This window comes from Stegostoma tigrinum, chromosome 1, assembly GCF_030684315.1.
Source record: "Stegostoma tigrinum isolate sSteTig4 chromosome 1, sSteTig4.hap1, whole genome shotgun sequence".
NCBI classification, from domain to species: Eukaryota; Metazoa; Chordata; class Chondrichthyes; order Orectolobiformes; family Stegostomatidae; genus Stegostoma; species Stegostoma tigrinum.
Window position 1 is genome coordinate 113,502,213 of NC_081354.1, and position 20,291 is coordinate 113,522,503.

At 41.0% G+C, this 20,291-nt stretch overlaps 1 long non-coding RNA gene across 1 annotated transcript in view; it reads left to right on the forward strand.

Annotated features, from left to right (window-relative positions):
* Positions 1–770: 770 nt before the first annotated feature.
* Positions 771–20,291, forward strand: part of LOC132209904 (uncharacterized) — a 64,931-nt gene continuing 45,410 nt past the window's right edge. The window contains exon 1 of the long non-coding RNA XR_009446062.1: positions 771–820. This is a non-coding gene — a long non-coding RNA (uncharacterized LOC132209904). The remainder of the gene's footprint in view (positions 821–20,291) is intronic.

A 20,291-nucleotide genomic window follows, 5' to 3' on the forward strand; every position in this document is an offset into this window, starting at 1 on the left:
GCCCGCTACCGGTAAGTAATTTTAAAAATAAACTGCTTTACCTTAGCTGCAGTCTTCCGGGTCCGTCTTGCCTCCGCTGCTGATATATATGGTCACTGCTTTCCTTCCCGGCTGCCCCTCTGGTCCTCGTCACTTCCTCTGATGCTCCCGCTCCTTCTCTGAAAGAGGAAAAAAAAAACACCGCTGCCCGCTACCGGTAAGTAATTTTAAAAATAAACTGCTTTACCTTAGCTGCAGTCTTCCGGGTCTGTCTTGCCTCCGCTGCTGATATATATGGTCACTGCTTTCCTTCCCGGCTGCCCCTCTGGTCCTCGTCACTTCCTCTGATGCTCCCGCTCCTTCTCTGAAAGAGGAAAAAAAAACACTGCTGCCCGCTACCGGTAAGTAATTTTAAAAATAAACTGCTTTACCTTAGCTGCAGTCTTCCGGGTCCGTCTTGCCTCCGCTGCTGCTCGCACTCAAAAAGGCCGTTGGCGTCGAAGGGTGAGTATTTATACTCACTGCTTTCCTTCCCGGCTGCCCCTCTGGTCCTCGTCACTTCCTCTGATGCTCCCGCTCCTTCTCTGAAAGAGGAAAAAAAACACTGCTGCCCGCTACCGGTAAGTAATTTTAAAAATAAACTGCTTTACCTTAGCTGCAGTCTTCCGGGTCCGTCTTGCCTCCGCTGCTGCTCGCACTCAAAAAGGCCGTTGGCGTCGAAGGGTGAGTATTTATACTCACTGCTTTCCTTCCCGGCTGCCCCTCTGGTCCTCGTCACTTCCTCTGATGCTCCCGCTCCTTCTCTGAAAGAGGAAAAAAAAAACACTGCTGCCCGCTACCGGTAAGTAATTTTAAAAATAAACTGCTTTACCTTAGCTGCAGTCTTCCGGGTCCGTCTTGCCTCCGCTGCTGCTCGCACTCAAAAAAAAAGAAAAAAGGATTATTTGATCCCTTTCTTGGGATTTGCATGATCAGAGAAGCCAAAGTGATTTTTTTGTTCTCCAGAATTTCCGGGATGCATGCTTCTGGCACCTTAATTGAAGTCCAGCTGCACACCATTTCAGACACTGCAAGCCAGGCACTGCCTTTTGCTCTGCACTGAACAAGCCTCAATATTCAAGACATAGTTTCTGTTGCCTGCACTATGATTATCTGCCTTTTGGAGAGTGACCTGTGGATGGGGTAGTAAATTTCCTGCTGACTACAATATGAGGCCATGCTGCCAGTCCAAGCCAAATTGGACTCAACTAGTAACTAGGGTCAGTACAGCGTCCGGATGAAGCAGGATATCCAGCAGTGTAGATGGAACGTCCAAAAAGGATAAACACCACCATTCCTTATCTGCTATCTCACTCTCATAAGTCTGCCACTCACTAACTCTTCCGCTGCATATTAATCAATACAAGATTCATGAACTCACTTACCCAACTATCACTATTGGATGTATATGTTCAACCAGAATATCAGAGCCATCTCATCTTCCCAATCCTTTCTGCCCTCTGTGCTTCCCACTCACTCCTGGGGACAACTTACCACTTTTCTATGTCATCACTAGCTGCTCTTGCATGCACTTCCATCAGTCAATCCCTTCCTTTTACTCATTGCAGGAACAATTGGTCCAACCTCTGAATTGATCATGCAACAGCACCCTCACCTCTCTACTTGTAACATTCTGGCCGGTTACACTTAATCTGCAGAGCTGACCGTGAACAATCATCTGAACCACAAGGACATGGATTGTTGGACACTGATAGGAACAAGCACCTGACTGACCATAGCCAACCCCTTGGGCTTGAATTGGATATGCCGTTTGGTTTAGTGTACAGGTCCTAGGATGCCAGACTTCCTCCAGAAATTTTACCACAACAAGAATTTTCTCCAGTGTTGCAAAGTTCAGGGCCAAACTTTTCCTCCTATTATTGCCTTACATTTATGGATTCTCTAGTTTTTGTCCTAATTTCCTTTGTGCCTTTGTGTGGACAGTGGTAATGGTTAGCTCAAGATCAGACTGATCTTGGTACTGGATATCCCTCTTGAATAGTTAGTGATCTACATGAGAGCCTTGAATGATACCTCCAATGCAACTGTTCTGAAAATACAATGTGTATGGTTGTATATTAGGCAACCATTAGGCCCACAGCTCTTAAATTAATCCCAGAAAGAATAATCAGTAAGACTGTTGAATTAGCATAAAAACTAATGTACTGTACATAGTTGTCACCTTTGGTTCTAGTCTACATTACACATCTGTCTGCAGTAAGAGGTAACAAGGTGTAGAGCTGGATGAACACAGCAGGCCAAACAGCATCGGAGGAGCAGGAAGGCTAATGTTTCTGGCCTAGACCTTTCTTCAAAAGAGCTTTAATGTTGTTCATTTTCTGCCAACTTGTCACATCAGAATGAAAGCATGTGGAAATGCTTTTTGCTCCTGCAGGTTCAAGAGGAAATAAAATTCCTCACTCATAAAACATGCACATTGTGGGATTTCACTTGCTTTCCACAGGAGCACACTCTTTCTACTTGTGAGTTTGTGTTAGCCCATGCATTTTTCTGTATTTTCCCTTTCATTTTTCTGGACTGCGCTAATAACTGTGGGGGTACTAGGGGCAGCTGGAGTGCTTGATACAATCATAGCTTGAAGTGCCACAGCCAACATACCACTTGGTTTCTCCTCCTCATCGTCAATTGGATCCTATTGAAAGAAAAATGTTATTCCCATGATAATGCCTTCTGAAAAATGTAGAGCATCTTATGCACCAGGGACTTTCTTTGCACTGTTTGTCTCTGTTGTAAAGATTAAGAAACTCATTCTGTATAGGCAACCAACCCTTGCCAATCCCCCAGACAGATTAAAAACAAAATTGATCTAGGTTCATCACCTCTCACTGAATGAGTAGGTTCAGCATGACTGCCCTAATGTCTGTTTTGGTGTATCTATATGACTGTATATTGCTTTGGCTTGTAAACATCACAATTGTTAGTGCATCCCAAGTAGAAACAATATACACATTCCTTTCTGTATCTACCATCTTGCACAATGTTCATGCTACTGTACGTTTTGCCAGCTAAACATCAAACTTCTATTTGAGAGGCACTGCTGTTTTGCACTAAATTTATTGTAGGCTGAAAGATATACAGAGACTTGGTGACACAGTTGTACCGTTCCTGCCTTTAAGCCAGAATAATCTTAGTTTAAGTTTCATTTCAATGACTTGCGAATACTGTTAACATTGACATTTCTGTGTAGCATTGAGAGAACGCTGCTAAGTCAGAGGTGCTGCACTTTTGTTAAGACAGTAAACCGAGGTTTTTTGGCATGTGTAAAAGTTCTGATGAAGCAGTTTTAACAGTTTTCCCCAGTTCTGTTCCAAAAGGGCAGCCCTTAATTTTAAGACATTTTCCCCACTAATTCTGGACTTATCTTCCTATTTCCATACTATAACAACCATTCAGGATCTAATACACATCAATCAGCGGCACGGTGGCTCAGTGGTTAGCACTGCAGCCTCACAGCACCAGGGACCCAGGTTCGGATTCCCACCTTGGGCAACTGCCTGTGTGGAGTTTGCACATTCTCCCCGTGTCAGCATGGGCTTCCTCCCACAGTTCAAAGATGTGCAGGTTTGATGGATTGGCTATGCTAAATTGCCCATAGTGTTCGGGGGTTGTAGGACGATGGGTCTGGGTGGGATGCTTCAAGGGACAGTGTGGACTCGCTGGGCTGAGGAGCCTGTTCCCACTTTTTTTTTATTTGAAAAAATATACTTTATTCATAGAATGTACAAAAAATAAAACATTTATACACCTACCCAGTCATGCAAGCCGCTCCGGGTTACCCGGGGGTACGTACACCAACTAAAGGAAAAAAAAACAAAACAGAGAGAAAAAAAAACAAAGCAAAGAAACCGCCCCGGCAGTCGTCACCCCGCACAGTCCCCATTGGCCCCCTGACCAGCTGGGGAAGGCGCCAGCTGGGCCCAGTTAAGGAGCCTGTTCCCACACTGTCGGGAATCTAATCAAGCCACCTTTCATTCTTCTAAACTCATGGAAACAAGCCCTACTTATCCAAACTTTACTCATTAGACACACAATCATTCCAGCTGTCAATCTAGTGAACCCCCTCTGAAACACCTCCAAAGCATTTATACTCTTCCCTTCAAAACTAAACTCACATGTTTCAATGCAAGCAAACAGGTGATAGCCATTTTCTGGCTCATTTATCAGTGCAATGCCTCAAACTATCAGAGTCAACCCATCTTATTTAAACAAAGCTTGACAATTATTTATCTGTTATTTGCAAGTGATGCATTCTCCATGTTAATGCCCCTACTAATCAGAGCCTTCTTACCGACAAACCAGCACTTTCCTCTCAGAGGATAAAGTAATCTCTTTTCACTTTGATGATTCTCGAAATTCATCCTGATGAGAGCAAAATGAAAAGCTTTGTCAAATGTTGATGGTTTCCAGCACCATTCATGACATTGTTTGTGTGGGACCTCACTGTGTGCAAATTGATGGTCACATTTTGTATACAAATATATCTCATTGGCTGTTATGTGAGATGGGATGTCCTGAATTTATGAAAGGTGCTCTATACAAATGACTTATTTCCTCTTATGAGGACGAGTTGTTATGAGAATACGTTTGGGCTGTATTTTCTGTATGTTACCTTCCCGAGACTGGGGAGAAAACCATATCCAATGGCTCTGGGGTCAGGATTTAATTGGCATGGTAAGTTTTTGCCTGAGACCTTCACCAAGGGACCCAGTTTCACTGTAGAATCGCAGACTAAGTGAGCATGAGACAGGAACCATGGAATGGGAGTCACAGATTAAAGAATGGGGTGGGCCAGAGGCAAAAACAAGGTTATCACTTAGTTGCCAACACAGAATAACAGTGAATGAGGGACCTCTGCAGAGCTACAGTAAACACTAATGCTCTAATCCTAACAGGGTTTGCTGGGAAGCCAACAGAAGGGCCAGGAAAGCCATGCAGCTCTCATTAAAGCTCTGATTCACAACTGAACCGCAGTGAGCTTAGGGATAATGTGTCGATTGTCACACTGATAAGCTTAAATAACCTCCTGCCTCCAAAAGGTTCTGAGTGCTCTCATCCGTCTCTTCAATCCAGAAATTTAATTGGGAGAGGCTTCTCTTTTTGCTGGGACATTGACATAGAAATCCCAATCTCCATCCCCAATTAACTGAACACATCTAGGGTGATACCCCTCAATACAGCCTGTACATGCTTCTGCCTTATTTCTTTCTATTGATAAAAGGTAGATGTGAATGTTAAAGTTGGTATACTTGTTAATCTTCCTTATGTCCTGAAATTTCTCTTGTATTACTTCAAAGGCATATTAGAGCTGGGTTGCTTTATTCACTTTGAGGTACAATTGGCTTTAACAAGGTGGATGGATTTTTGGCACCAAGTATTATCCTCTGTCACTGAATCTGTCAAAAAAGACATCTGAGCAGTTAATCCTAAATGAGCAAGCCTTAGCAATGCATTAACTTTACACATTTTGTGGCACTGAAAATGTTATTTCTCCTCTCCTCCCAGAATGAGACTCACTTGTATTGGTTAGCCATTGAGAGGGTTTGACAGTGAGGTTCTCTCCTAGAGACTTGGCTATGACACTCCCTTATATTTTATGGTTTAATATTCAAACCCTCATTCTGTGGGTATTTTGCAATATGCATCAGAATGTTACAAACCTTATCTGCACATAGTATGAGAGAACTCAGCAAACCTTATCTTCTAGCTGTATCATAGGTAAGTTGTTTAGCTCAGTTCACTGGATAGCTAGCACCTGGGCTAAACTCAAAGTCTATAGCAGCTCAAGTTCAATCCCTGTGTCATCTATAGTATTTCATTGGCTGGTGTGTGTGATTTGTAGTGTCCAAAAAGCAGGATATGTTCTCGTAGAGCGATGCCCTTCCTTCATTTTGACATTTAGTTAACGCCAGGCTTGTATTCCTAAGAGAGAGTATAATCAGTTGAATGGGAAAGGACCTGTCCTACAATATTCATGGACATCAATCATCCAAATGTATAATATTTGAGTTGCTCCAGTTTTTTTGATCCAATTAATCTGGACTTAAAGTACACAATGTTGTATGAATGATCACAAAACAACTTAGTTTTACTCAATTCAGTTTCAAAATTAAACTCAAGCAACCACTAGGCCTCCTTTCTCTATCCAACCTGCACTGCAGCAGTCCTTCCAATCAGAATAACATAGCCAGTACTTGCTACCTGCACATAGCCTGCATTGCAGCAATTTGCTCACCAGTTTGGTAAACTTAGCTGAATTTTTACATCCATACAAAATAGGATTGTTTTATGAAAACAGGTGAGTACATGCTACTGATGTGTACACCATGATGGAATGTACAGTAGAACTCCATCTTGTTAATGGGTGTTTCAGTAGTTACAAATCTCAGTTGATTTTGGGTTTTGTTTGTTCCCCACCTCCCATATGTTTTCCCAGCATGTATTTCATTGGAGCTGGAACAGTCTCAAGGCTGTACAATTTTCAACGTTTTCTATACTAAATAGAGTGATTTTGCTTGTGTGTTAATTCAGAGATTCTATTTTTAACAAAGATACAGCAAACCAACGCGTTGAAATTACCCAAAATAATTTTCTTCAATAAATTATATTTCATTTCCATTGTTTAAATGTGTTCCAAGTTTTTTGTCATCTGTGAATCTATCAGCATTGTATAGTTTTTTTTTCTCCTCCCTACAGGGCATCCTAATTTTTATGCTGAACAATTATTTTCTGGTGTGTTATTAATTCTGAACTGACAGAAATGGTGGATTGAGGAGGCCACCTTGTGAAGGCAAACTGTAAATGCACCAGCAAGTCTTAGCATGACAGATAACCAAGCATTTTCTCAGCCACATTAAGATTTATTACATAATCTGAGCATTTTATAGTGGTTCCACTGTATATGAACTGTAGACATCAGCATGTTAATATGTTTCTCATCATTTTAGAGAATGAGATCATAAATAACTCTGGTTAACAAAACATCAGGTCCATGTTAAGAGAGGCAGGTTGATCCAGTTTTACATACTGTTGGGCAAAAGTGGTGACGAATATATTCAGGAATCATTAAAATTCTTCATGAATTGTAGGATATATAATAACATTCAGGGATGGAAAAATGATAGCTACGTAGATGAAATTCCAAGTTAATTTACCACTAAAATATAATGGAGATTTGCTGTATTGATCAGGAGGGTGGATGGGGGAGATGTCTGCCTAGGCATTGGCAGGAAGCCCAATTAAATTTCAGAGTTGGGTCTCATTAATATTGAGCTGCCAAATTTCCAGAGTTAATGGTGTTCCTTATAGGCAGTTAACTGAGAAGCAAACCATAGATCCAATAACGTGACTACTACTTAAAGAAACATTTAAAAAAAGGTGAGGAACACTGTTGCCTTTTTAAAAACTGAATCCCTGCACCTCCCAGTCGCGAACCATTTCAACTCCCCCTCCTATTCCTTAGATGACATGTTTATCCTGGGCCCCCTGCAGTGCCATAATGATGCCACACGTAGGTTGCAGGAACAGCAACTCATATTCCACTTGGGAACCCTGCAGCCCAATGGTATCAGTGTGGATTTCACCAGCTTCAAAGTCTCCCCCTCCCCCACTGCATCCCAAAACCAGCCCAGCTCATCCCCACCTCCCTAACCTGTTCTTCCTCTCACCTAAAGCCGCACCTCCATTTCCTACCTACTAACCTCATCCCGCCCCCTTGGCCTGTCTGTCCTCCCCGGACTGACCTATCCCCTCCCCACCTCCCCATCCATAATCTCCTCTATCCATCTTTGGTCCGCCTCCCCCCTCTCCCTATTTATTTCAGAATCCTCTCCCCATCCCCCTTTTCTGAAGAAGGGTCTAGGCCCAATACTTGAGCTTTTGTGGTCCTAAGATGCTACTTGGCCTGCTGTGTTCATCCAGCTCAACGCTTTGCTACCTCTTACAATATGCCAAGGTCATTTGGCAAATCAGCATGAACCAAAGATCTTCATCTGACATAAGCCATTTCCTCCAAACTTCATAGTCATAGAATTATACAGCACGGAAACAGACCATTCAGTCCAACTTGTCCACATTGACCAGATATCCTAAACTGATCGAGTCCCATTTGCCAGCATTTGGACCATATCCATCTAAACCCTTCCTATTCATGTAAGGATCCAGGTGCCTTTTAAATGTTGTAATTGTACTGGTCTCCCCCACTTCCTCTGGCAGCTTGATCCATATACACACCACCCTCTGCATGAAAAGTTGCCACTCAGGTTCCTTTTAAATACTTCCCCTCTCACCTTAAACCTATACCTTTAGTTTTCAACTTCCCTTCCCTGGGAAAAAGACCTTGGCTATTCACTTATCCATTCCCCTCATGATTTTATAAACATCTATAAGGTGACTGCTCAGCCTCCGTCACTCCAGGAAACAAAACTCTACCCTATTCAGCCTCTCCGTAAACCTCAAACCCGCCAATCCTGGCGACATCCTTGTAAATCTTTTATAGAACCCTTTCAAGTTTAATGACATGTTTCCTATAGCAGTGAGACCAGAATTGTATGCATTATTCTAAAAGTGGCCTAACCAATGTCCTGTACAACCACAACATGACATCTCAATTCCTACATTCATTGCGCTGACCAGTGAAGGCAAGCATACCAAATGCTTTCTTCACCACCCTGCCTACTTGCAACTCGACTTCCAAACAACTGTGCACTTGCACCCTAGGGTCCCTTTGTTTGGCAACATTCTCCAGGAGCCGACCATTAAGTATATAAGTCCTGCACTAATTTGCCGTACTAAAATGATTCACCTCACGCTTATCTAAATAAAACTCCATCTGCCAAACCTTGACCCATAAGCCATAAGATCAAGGTCCCATTGTACTCTGTTATAACCTTCTTCACTGTCCACTACATGATCAATTTTTGTGTCATCTGCAAACTTACTAGCCATGCCTGCTATATTCACATCCAAATCATTTATATAAAATGATGCAAAGTAGTGGACCATTACCAATCCTTGTGGCACACAACTGGCCACAGGCCTCCAGTTCAAAAAGTAACCCTCCACCACTACCCTCTGTTTCCTCCCTTCAAGCCAATTTTGAATCCAATTGGTTAACGCCCCCTGGAGTCCATGTGATCTTATCTTACTAATCAGCCTACCATGTGAAACATTGTCAAACCCTTGCTGAAGTCCATACAGCCAAGGTCTATCACTCGGTCTTCATCCAACTACCTTGTAACTTCTTCAAAAAAAAAATTCAATCATGTCAGTGAGACACAATTTCACATGCATAAAACCATGTTGACTCTCCCTAATCAGTTATTGCCTTTCCAAATACATGCAAATGTCGCCTTTTCTTTGCATTTATAAAGCCTTTAGTTCTTTCAGGGCCATGAAAGGAATTTTGGGATTTACGTATGCATATTAATCAATTAAAACCTTCTAACTAATTAATCATTTAATGGCATCTTAGGTCTACTTAGTGTATCATCAATGAGGTGAGCCTTCGATCTTTCATGTAAATTCTGTGTCTGATGCTACCTTTCTCATGAACGTCTGAAGGAGGATGGAGTCTCCAAAAACTTGTTTTCAAATGAAGCTGTTGGACTAAAACCTGGTGTCATGTGATTTCTGACTTTCTCCGCAGTAAATACTGAAGCAAAATATTTTTGTTTAGTATCATACCTATTTCCTATGGTTCCATACATAGATGGCCTTGTTGATCTTAAGGAAACCTATTCTCTCCCTGGGTTACTCCTTTTCCCTTAATGTATTTGTAGAATCTCTTTGCCTTCTCCTTAACCCTATTTGTCAAAGAAATCTCATGACCCCTTTATGCCCTGCTGATTTCCCTCTTAAGAGCATTCCTACTGGCCTGATGCACCTCTAGGAATTCTCTTGATCCAGCTGTATATACCTGACATAGGACTCCTCCTTTTTCTTAACTATAGCCTCAATTTCTCTAGGCATCCAGTATTCCCTAAACCTACCAGCCTATTCCTTCATATGATCAGGCATGCATGGACCTCTGAACTCTTGTTATCTCACTTTTAAAGGCCTTCCACTTTCCGTGCATTCCTTAACCTGTAAATAGTCTCTCCCAATCATCTTTTGAAAAGTTCTAGTCAAATACCATTAAACATAGCGTTATTCCAATTTAGAACATTAACTTTTTGATCAGGTATATCCTTCTCCATCACTATTTTAAAGCTAATAGAATTATAGTCACTGGCCCCAAAGTCCTCCGCCACTGATACCTCAGTCACCTGCCCTGCCTTATTTCCCAGGAGAAGGTCAAGTTTTTCTGCTTCTCTAGTAAGTGCATCCACATACTGAATAAGAAATGTTTCTTGGACACAATTAACAAATTCCTCTCCATCCAAACACTTCAAACTATGGCAGTCTCAGTCAATGCTTGGAAAGTTAAAATACCCTACCATTACAACCCTATTGCTCTTACAGATGTCTGAGATCTCCTTCCATATTTGCTTCTTAATTTCCTGTTGACTATTGGGAGGCCTATAGTACAATCTCAATAAAGGTGATCATCCCCTTCCTATTTTTCAGTTCCACCCATTTAATTTCACTGAATATACTCACAGGAATATCTTCCCTAAGTACAGCCATAATGTTATTCCTAAGCAAAAACACCGCTCCACCTCCTCTCCTGCCCCCCCCTGCTTCCTATAGGATCAATACCCTTGAACAGTAAGCTGCCAATCCTGCCCCTCCCTGAACCATGTTCCTATAATAGCTGTGATTTCCCAACCATGCCCCGAGCTCATCTGCGTTACCTGCCAGGCCTCTTGCCTGGCCGTTTAATTTGTCAGTCTTACCTCGTTTTCTGTCTTGCTGTTGCTTGCCTTGACTATTTAATTTACTCCTCTTCTCTACCGTACCAGCTTCAGCTTATCGCTTTTCTCACTATCCTATTGGGAACCCTCTCTCACTTCGCTAGTTTAAAGCTTTCCAAGTAGCACTAGCAAATCTCCCCACCAGGATACTAGTCCCTTTCTAATTCAGGTGCAATCCAACCTTCATACTCAGGTCACTTCTACTCCAGGAGAAATGCCAATGGTCCAAAAATGTGAATTTCTGCCACCTTGCACCAGATCATTAGTTAAGCATTTACCTGTCTTATCTTCCTACTTCTACTCTCACAAACACTGGTGACAGGAATAATCCAGATATTACTACCCGTGAGGACATATTTTTAACCTCCTGCCTAATTTCCTACATTCTCTCTACAGAACTTTGCCCTTTCGCCTCCTATGTCGTTGATACCAATGTAAATAATGACCTTCTGCTGGTCACTCTGTTAAGAATTTTCTGCACCCTCTCCAGCTAAAATATCCATCATTCTCACCTTAGGAACTGATTTATTTATGTCCAGAACTCTGACTACTTGTCACTAAGGCCCTACCTTAATGAGCAGCTACAATACAGCCTATAGGTAGTACACACTGCAGGCATGGTATACAGATGATGACATACACATCTTCAAAATGGTGGATACATTGCCAACCAATGGGCTGCAAATTTACCTTTTCTCTCATAAGGAGAGTAAACTGTACACAATGCTCCAGGTGTGGTCTCACAAAGGACTTCAACAGCATAAGGCTTTTTTCCTTCTTAACTCAAATCCTCTTGCATTGACGGCCAAAATGCCACTGACTTCCTAGCTGCTTGCTGCATCGACATGTTCACTTTCAGTGAACGGTGCTCAAGAACACCTGTGTTTCTTTGTGCTTCACCATTTCCTAATCTATCACTGTTTAAATAATATTCCACCATTTTGCTTTCTTCCCCTAACTGTGCATAATTCCCACAAACATGACAATAGCATTAACTACAACTTGCCTTTCCATCTTCCTTTTTACTAAGTACAACTGCCATAATTGTCAAGTTTTCACTTGATCTCCACTGTTATGAAGGGGAGGTTAAAAATCAAACAATTAAACCAGAACACTAGCCCCAATCTGTTATGCCAGGAGTAGAGGTTCCCTTGTAATAATTAAACTCGAAACACCCAGAGAAGTTTGCCTTGCCCCTTCTGATCTGTTCAAAAAGGAGGTAAATGAAAGGAATCCCTGATATTCACTTCTTATGTAACAAATAATAATTTGTTTATTTAACCCTAACGGTGAACAATTAACAGAACTAATAACTAACCAAACTGTTACCTCAACTACTAATATTCCCGAACTGAACTAAATTGTGCTGGTATGCTGTTCCAATAAATATAGGTCCCACTTGTATAAATCCAAGTAATAAGAAAACAATGATTTAAAACAGTCTCTCAAAGTTCACACATAATGTCTTCCAGAATGCCTTGCCTTCTCCATTGTCTCTCCAGCCTTTCTTCATCTGATCCTGGTAGTGATTTCTCTATAATTTCTTTTGTGATCACTCTTAAATAAAAGTGCTATGTTACCTTGTGTGGTGCTGTTTTAGAGATCTTGGTGATTTTGTGAGTGCTAGACATATATTCCTCAGATGGCAGGTTCACTCTCACCCCTTTGATGGCAATTGGCTCTCTGCCAATTTTCAAATGCCCTCTTTTTTATACACTTGGTGACATTTCTTACACTAGGATTGGTCCCCAGTATGCAACACCATCATATTCAATTGGCTTTCGGTTTCTAAGTGCCTGGTTTAAATTAATTGGCTCATGAGGCTAGTTGTCAAAACACCAAAACAAACCTGGGGGTTTTCATCACAGAGCCAATTGATACATGGTTCAATTTTTAGAACTGTCTGTAATCTGCAGCTGCTTACAAACCCATTTTCTGTAGAAATCTCTTAACTTCGAAACGCACTTTATCTCTTAAAGGGACCATGCACTGTTCTCCTTTATTACTTTTTCCACAAACAAATTCTAGCTTCCTGCCTTCTGATTCACAATTCTTCTACAGAACCTCCTAACACCCCCTTTAAGGAAAGAAAGAGCATTTATTATAAAAAGATGGCTTTTTTGTTTTAACTCTTCGATCATGAGATGCGTAGATCAGTAATCGAAAGTTACACATTTCATATTAATTCTGCATATATACATAGAAACATGAAAGATATGAGTGGGAAGAGGCCATTCAGCCCTTTGAGCCTGCTCCGCCATTCTTCACATTCATAGCTGATTGTCCAACTCAGTAGCATAATCCTGCTTAGCCCCATAACGTTTGATCCCATTTGCCCCAAGTGCTATGTCTAGTCACGTCTTGAATACATTCAATGTTTTGTCATCAACCACTTCCTGTAGTAATGAATTCTACTGGGGCACCACTCTTTGGGTGAAGAAATATCTCCTTATTATTGTCCTAAATGGTCTACCCTGAATCCTCATATTGTGATCCCTGGTTCTGGACACACCTACCATCGGGAATATCCTTCCTGCATCCACCCTGCCCAGTCTTATTAGAATTTTATAAGTGTGTATGAGATACCCCTCATCCATCTGAACTCTAGCAAGAACAATCCCAACCTAGTCAATCTCTCCTCATACATCAGACTTGCTATCCCCAGATTCAGCCTGGTAAGCCTTTGTTGCACTCCCTCAAGAGCAAGAGCATCCTTCCTCAGAAAAGGAGACAAAAACTGCATACGATATTCAATGTATGATCTCACTAAGGCCCTGTATAACTGCACCGCTACCTCTCTGTTCCTGTATTCGAAACCTCTCGCGACAAAGGTCAACATACTATTTGCCTTCTTTACTGCCTGTTGTACCTGCATGCTTACCTTTAGCAACTGGCACACAATGATAACCAGGTCTCGCTGCACAGTCCTCTCTCCCAATTTACAGCCATTCAGGTAGTAATCTGCCTTCTTGGTTTTGCTTCCAAAGTGAATAACATCATATTTATCCAAATTATACTGTATCTGCCATTGATTTGTCCACTCGCCCAATCTGTCAAGATCATGCTGAAGAATCTCCGCATCTTCGTCACAGTTCACCCTACCACCCAACATAACATCATCTGCAAATTTTAAGATGTTACATTTTGTTCCCTCATCCAAATCACTAATATAGATTGTGAATAGCTGAGGCCTCAGCACTGATCCCTAGGGCACCCCACTAGCTACTGCCTGCCAATGTAGAAAGGACTCATTAATTCCTACACTTTGTTTCCACTGCGCCAACCAGCTCTCTATCCATTTCTGATTTTATCTTGTCTATACATTTTCTCTCAAACCCGTGATAATGCGCCTTCAGTAACATTTTTATAACTTGTAACATGTACAATCTCTAAGTTAAAAGTTTGTAACATAAGACTTCGATGAAATAGTCTCATATTTTTGTCTTTAAATCTTTCTGAAAAGGTGAGAAGATTGTTGTCTGTGCGCATAACTGTCTCTGAAACGTTGTTTGTAACATAAACATTAAAATGTTACAAGGCCAAACCAAACTCATTAACACTTTTTCAATGGTGAAGTATTTTCACTGGTTGGTTTTGAGTTTCTTTGAAAAATAACCATATGGCTTTTCAATTCCACCATCATTCTCCCAAAACAACACAGCTCTAACCCCAACATTGCTGGCGTCAATAGTGACCTTAAAAGGTTTCAAAAAGTTTGGTGTGGTGTAAACTGGTACAGTGGTTAACATGGCTTTTAATTCTAAATGCCCCCTGGCATTGTTTCTTCCACTGAAATTTTGCGTTCTTCTTTAGCAAATCCGTCAGCGGTAAAACCACGCTCCTAAAGTTTGGTACAAAACTTTCGATGGAATCCACACAATCCCAAAAACTGAAGCACCTCTTTCTTCAAGAATGGCCTTGGAAATTCCTTGATGGCCTTTGTCTTCATGTTCCTCAGGGTCATCCTTCCATGTTCAATTTTTTGCCCCGAGAATGTCACTTCCGCTTCTTGTTAAACTTATAACCAGTTTTGCCTCCTGCAGTTTTATCAAAAAGCTCTGGCAAGTGCACCATGTGATCTTTCCATGAATGGCTAAACATTACAGCATCATCTATATAGATGGCACAATTAGTCAGTCCTACAAGAACTCTGCTCATGAGTCTTTGAAATGGGGCTGGTACATTCTTCATTTCAAAGGCCATTACTTTAAATTGATATAGCCCCTTTGGGATTACAAATTCAGAAACATCTTTTGCTCTCTTTCACAAAGGTATTTACCAGGAACCATGCAGTAAGTCCAACTTTGTGATGTAAGTGTCTTACCAACCTTATTCCACACAGCCCTCTAGCCTTAGAATTAGGTCTGTAACTTTAGTTGCAGTGTTGACCTTTCAATTATCCATGGTACCGAGGGTACCATCAGGCTTCAGAACCAACACAACCAGCAAACTCTGCTCACTTGGACTCAGCTTGATGATGTCTTCTTGGAGCTTCTCTTCCAACTCCTTCTGTACTTGTGCTGCTTTGAGAGGATTAAGCCTGTAGGAGTGTTGTTTTATTAGAACAGCATTCCCAACATCAACCTCATGCACTATAGTACGAGTCCTCCCCATTCTATTTCTACATATGTCCTCATATCTCTACAGCAAACCTTTCAATTTAGTTCTTTGTTCCTGAGACAGACAGCTCACTGCCCTATCCCATTCTCTAAGAGTGTCCTCATTATTTAGCTTGTTTTGAGGCACAGCAAAATCCAAATCACCTGGCGTTGATTCCTCACTCTGAATGGCAGTAACTAATATCTCAGTTACAGTAAGGTTACAGCATGTTCACATGACATACCCAATAAAGTTTTGTTCCCTATCTGGCAACTTTACCAGATAATTCACCTGACTTAACTTCTCAATCTGATAGGGACCACTAAAGCTTGCTTTGAAAGGAATCTCCAACCAAAGGTAACAGCACCAATGCTTCATCCCAACAGATAAGTGTATTTTTTTTAAGATTTCTTATCTGCTTCTTGCTTCATTAGTTCCTGAGCCACCTTCTGATGTTGTCTAGCTAATTCACTTATTCTGTTTAATCTTTCTTTCACCTCAGATAAAATGTCCAACTGTGAGATCTCTGACTTCAGACCTGTCAACACTTCCTTAATTAATTTTAAAAACCCTCTTACTTCAGGTCTGAATATCAATGCAAATGGAGTAAACTGAGTTGATTCATTTGGAGCATCTCTAATGGCAAACAATATATATGGGATATCTTTATCCCAATGATTTGGGTAATCCTGACAATAAACCCTCAGTGTGCTTTTTAGGGTCTGATGTCACCTTTCCAATGCTCCCTGGGACACAGCATGATAGGCACTTGATTTAAAGTGTTAGACGTCTGAACTATCCATAACTTCATTAAATAGTTTGGCAGTAAAATTAGGCCTTGGTCTGGCTGAATGTCCCTGGGTCATCCATAATGACTAAAGAAAACAAATAACTCTCCAAAATATTTTTTGTCTTGACATTCCATCATGGAGTTGCCTCCAGAAACCTGGTAGACACATCCACTATGGTTAGCAAATACTGGTTCCCACTTTTGGTTTTAGGGAGGGGACCTACACAATGAATTATAACCTGCATGCAATGTTCTTCAGTTGTGGGAATTGGCATCAAAGGCACTCATCTTATTACCATCTGCAGCTTTCCTACCATCTGACACATTTGACAGGTATAGCAAAATTCAACCACATCTATATGTAACCGAGGCCAATAGAAATGCTTCTGTATCCTAGCCTGAGTCTTCCGCACTCCTAAATGGCCTCCTACATGTCATTTGTGAGCTACCAAAATACATCCTGTCTGTATGCTACTGGCAACACAATCTGGTGAACATCCAAACATTTCTCATCTGCACTAATCTGTTGAGATCTTCTTTTTCATCTTAGGATTCTATACTCGCAATAAAAACACCTGAGAATACATTCTGATTCCTTTTCCAAGTAAGCTTTAAGATATAAATCTTTTATTGTTTCATCTTTTTGTTGTACCACCATTAGTCTTCCAGAACTAAACACCTCTGCCTGATCCTCTACCTGCTCGGGTTTCTGCTTTATCGTTTCATCAAACAGGGTGTCAGCGAATTGGACCTTAACTCCTACAACTTTCTCTTTGGTTCTTTCCTTCTGGCTTTAACTTATAACCACAGGAACATGTTACCTCACAGTCCAGATAAATCCCAGGGTATGTTTCTTTGAGCTCTTCAGTTCCCTGGCTTTCCTTTCGGTTTCTCCACTACAAGGGGCATCACTCCAGCCATTTCCAAGAACAAACTGTATTCCTGGAATAAGCATTTTTCATTCACTTCCACTGTCACTTCCCCAGTCTTGACTGGGCTTTCCAACCTTATCTTATGCAGGGGAACACTACATTTCTCTTTGCTTATCCCTCTCTTAGGTTTATCATTCTCTTAGCTAACATTTCAGAAGGAGTGTAAATGCTTTAATCTCTTACTATTAGAGACTGATTAACTCCCATATCTCTCAATATTGTAACTTCTTTACCTGCTCCTCCTGAGTAAAGCTTACCCCAGAAGTGAAGTCTTTGCAGTGATTTGGCTCCATCTCACAGTCCAGCCAATGAACAGGCATCTAATCTCGTGATAATGGGAACTGCAGATGCTGGAGAATCCAAAGATAATAAAATGTGAAGCTGGATGAACACAGCAGGCCCAGCAGCATCTCAGGAGCACAAAAGCTGACGTTTCGGGCCTAGACCCTTCATCAGAGAGGGGGATGGGGTGAGGGTTCTGGCCCTCACCCCATCCCTCTCTCTGATGAAGGGTCTAGGCCCGAAACGTCAGCTTTTGTGCTCCTGAGATGCTGCTGGGCCTGCTGTGTTCACCCAGCCTCACATTTTATTATCTAGGCATCTAATCTCACTGGTTTAGCCTCCTTTACTACACCCTTTTTCCCAGTGTCTTTCTTCAACCACCAGCACTGTGACTTTGTGTGTCTCCCTCTATTATAATGGAAATACCTAAGGCCTTTTTCACCTCCTTTTCACTCTCTTGAATTTCACTTTTTAAACTTATGTTAAACTGTTCCCAGTGTGATCTACTTTCTGTTTTTCATTGAAGGATCTTCCATTTTACTAACTTCTCTCCCTCATTGGTGAAGTTGTTGTCAGAAGCTACATTTAGATTTATGCACTAATACATATTCATCTGTCACCTCTGCAGCTCTTCTCGCTGTTCGAACATTCTGTTCTTCAATATGAGTTCACATCATTTATAGAAGTAAGTTTTTTGAACTCCTGTAGCAGAATAATCTCTCCAAGATCCTCTTATGCCTTGTCTATCTTTAATGTTCTCACCAATCTATCAAAGTTGCCATGTTTAATGCCTTCAAACTTGACATGTCAGAAATGGTTCCTTCCTTAGGTTTCTGAATGGTTGTCTCTATGCTTCTGGTACCAATTCACAGGCACACAAAATAGCCTGTTTAGCATCTTCATAACCTCTTGATGCCTCCTCTGACAGCATTGCAAACACCTCATTAGCCCTGCCTACCAACTTGGCCTGAATTAACATTACCCACACTGTCACTGGCCAGCCCATCTGTTTTGCCAGTTTCTCAAAGGAAATGAAGAAGGATTCTACATCTTTTTCATTAAATTTTAGTACTGCTATACATATTTGTAAATATCCCTACCAGGTCTTTTGCTGCAATGAGTTTGGACATCATCACTATCCTCCTCACAAAGCCTACCTTCCACCGTCACCTCCATTCTGTTGTGTCAACTTTCCTGTCCGCTTGCCAAATACTGAAGTTCAAACTCTCTCTATTTTTCTTTTTTCCTTCACCAGGGTTTCTTCTTTCCCTTTCCTTTTCTCTTTCCTCTGATTTTAACTGAAATTCAAACTCTCTAACCTTCCTTTCATTCTCTAACTCCAGTTGTCTCATTTGTAACCTAATTTTTTTCTAACTCCACCGCACTTAACTATTTTTCTGATTCAACTAAATGCTTGACAAACTCCACTTCAATTTCAGCTTTCCTCTTGTCCTCAGCTAAACCCAATTCTAGCCTGTTTGCTAATTCTAAAAGAGCCTCTTTTCTCAGTCTTCCTAAACTTTCTCGTAAATTTGGGAAGCATCCTAAACCTCCAGAACCTCTTTAGTAATGTTAAGAGCCATTTCCCTCACTTGTAATTCAACCGCCAACAAGTAACCAAAATTAAACTGATTTCCCACTTCTCCATAAGTCTTATTTAAAAGTCTAGGACACTAATCCTAAGTCTGTTTAAATCTGCTGGGATCTTTTGTACCCCAAATCTGCTCATATCAGCAAAAGTCTGTTCAGATCCATTCAGATTCCATACACAAACTGGCCAGATCACAAGCTTGATCTGTTGAAATCCGTCCAGATCTTGTGCTTGAGCCAGCAATCTGCAACAAAAGGGAGGTTAAAGGTCAAACCTTTCTGATTGTTAGACCAAAACATCAGTTCCAATCTGTTTTGCCAGGAGTAGGGGTTCTCTTCTAATAATTAAACCTGAAACATCCAGGGAAGCCCATCTTGCCCTAGTAAGCTGTTAAAAGAGTTAAATGAAGGGAAACTGATACTCACTTTTTAAGTAACAAACAACAATTTATTTATTTAACTCTAACAGCGAACAAATTAAAAGAATGAATAACAAATCAAACAATTTTCCACCTAACCACTAACTATTCCCTAACTGAACTAAATTCTCCTGGTATGCTGTTCCAATAAATACAGGTCCCATTTATACAAATGAAAGTAATAAGAAAGCAATAAATTGAAACTTAGGCTCTCAAAGGTTCACACAGAATGTGTCTTCCAGAATGCCTGGCCTTGTCCACTGTCTCTTCAACCTTTCTTCTGCTGATCCTGCTCTCGGGGGTGTTTTCTGTAATTACTTCAGTGATGGCTCTTAGCTAAAAGCGCTATAGTACCTTTCATGGTTCAGTTTTAGACAGCATCGTGATTTTCTGTGAGAGCTAGATGCTTGTTCCTCAGATGGCAGGTTTGCTCTCACCCCTTCAGATGGAAGATGGCTCTCTGCTGATATTTCAAATGTCCTCAGTTTTAAGCCCTTGAAAACCCATCCTTTTCTTACCCTAAGATTGGTCCCCAGTTTACAACGCCATCATATTTAAATTCAGTTGGCTTTCAGTGCTTGGTTTAAATTAATTGGCTGATTCAAGTTAGTTTCCAGAACATCAAAACACACCTAAGGTTTTCAATTGTGGAGCCAATTGATACATGTTTCAATTTTTAGAACTGCCTGTATTCTGCAGCTATCTTATATACCCATTTTCTGCATAAATCTCCAAATTTAGAAAACCACTTCAACTCTTAAATATATAATGCGCTGTTCTTCTTTATCAC